The following is a 2,263-nucleotide window of genomic DNA, read 5'->3' as shown; positions in this document are numbered from 1 at the left end:
AATGCATCGCAAAAATAACAGGAGTTCTGTGAAGTTAGAAGAGATTTCCTACACCACACGACCTTCAAAATTCAGCAAAAGTAATATCACATTGACATGAACAACCAAAGTATATGAAGGTTAAATCCCATATAAATTATCATAAAAATAAAGGATACAAAAAAGCACATCTAGCAATAAGCACACCTACCACCCACACAGACACATTCAAAACTCTGCTATTAGTGTAAATATTCTTTCAAAATGAGCCAAATTATAACTTACAAACTCACCTAGGAAATGGAAAAAAACAGGAAAGAATTATATACGAAAAAAAATCACTTGGGATGGAAATAAATAAGGAATAAACTACAAGGAACACAGGGATGAATGCATTAGATAATGGTTTAGGAGAATCAATACAGAAAAAAATTAGGATAAAATAATTTAACATAATAAAGTGGTAAAAAGTATTTGAAAAATGATTCAATACATGGAAAACAGAAATCTCTCAAGTGGTAAGCTAAAGCAAATAAATTCTAAACACTATAACTGAATAAGGATTTCTTGAAATAAAAAAAGATTTGAACATTATGTGTTGAAAAAATATATTACATGTCTGAGAATACTTGATCTAGCAGGCAAAACCAAAGCTTAAATGAATTTGAGTATTATTTTTAAAATTTAAAGAGTTAAAAAAAAAAGATTCTGGCGGTGAGCCCTTGTGACTGCTAAAGGAAAGAAAATGAGTTGATCATCATCTGACTTTTCATCAGCATCACTTTACGCCAGAAGAAAATGGGAGTAGCATATTTTAGATTCTCAGGGATAAGGGAGGGATTAAAAAAAAAAAAGGAAGAAAACAAGCCCAGCTGTCATATCCAGCAAAACTCTTTAATAGTAAGGACAAAGAACAATGTTATCAACTTGCCAGAATTCAAGAAACATTGTTACTAAGAGCCTTTCTTGAGAAATGATGAGTGGATGAGCTCCAGACACCAAATCATCTAGGGCTACAAAACTTAATAGTAAATATTAAACACGGAGTTACTTATAGACTAAGAAAAATGAAGGTTCAACAGGAAAAGCGAATGCATATAATAATGATATACACAGATAATGAAGCTCATGAAAACCACAGGTACACATTTTTTTGCAACTCTATTTTCATTGATTTCACGTTGGTAGTTTGAAATCAGTGAAACTGGTAAGAAGGTTAATAAATATGACAATTTTTTTTTCTTTTGTTTGCTGTGTTTTAGAAAAGTGGTTCCCAAACATTTACTGTCTTAGTCTGCCCAGGTTGGGTTGCCATAGCCAAATACCTCAGGTTGGGTGTCTTAGACAAAGGAAATTTGTTTTCTCACAGTTCTGAAGACTCAAAGTCCAAGATGAATGTGCCAGCAGACTTAATGTCTGGTGAGGTCTCTCTTCCCTTGAGTTATCAAAAATCAGCTTCTCATTCATTGTGCTCATGCGTGCATGATCTTTCTCAGTGTGTAAAAGAGAAAACAAAGGAGAGAGAAAGATAGTGAGAGATCTGGCTTAGCCTTTTGAAAAGATTGTACTATGAATATAACCTGCAAACTTGCTAACTTTGGAGGTTGTGGAAAACTGTATCATCATAACATCCTGTAGAATCAGATGAAGACATAAAGGCCACATTAGGTTGAAATTTTAAAATGATAAGGTTAAAGTACAGTGTCTAGGAAAGCATGTCCGGATTAAAATACACACACACAGATACACACAGAAGAAAGTGATTACTAGAAAAGTCAGGATACTATTTATGCATGGGGAGGAAGAAAATAAAGCCTAGGATGGTTCACAGGAAAAGAGCTTCCATAGTTACTGGCAAAGTTATATTTCTTGACTTGTTGGTTTCAACATACATTTGATTGGTGCAGTTTTTGTTTTATCTTGTAATAAGTTTTTTATTTTTTAATTTTTTCCACTTTTAAAGTTTTATTGACTTATAGTTGATTTTCACTTATTTTTTTTCCATTTTAAATGGTTTATTAAAGGGGGTTTATTCTTCCAAGTTTATGACTAATCTCCCAAAATATCTGGACAAAAATATGAAGAAATAAGGCTATCAAACTAATATTTATCATAATTACATATTTTAATACAAAATGCAGTAATTGAATTAAACTATTTAATCTTATAAGATGCCAAAACAATTAACTAAATTGTAAAAATTTCCACCAAAGATGGCTTTTTATCCAATCTTGCCAAATAGTGATCTAACCAAATTTCAGTAAATTAATGAATTTTTTTGCTG

This window comes from Phacochoerus africanus, chromosome 11 (assembly GCF_016906955.1).
Source record: "Phacochoerus africanus isolate WHEZ1 chromosome 11, ROS_Pafr_v1, whole genome shotgun sequence".
In the NCBI taxonomy this organism is placed as follows: domain Eukaryota; kingdom Metazoa; phylum Chordata; class Mammalia; order Artiodactyla; family Suidae; genus Phacochoerus; species Phacochoerus africanus.
This window is presented reverse-complemented; position numbering follows the sequence as displayed.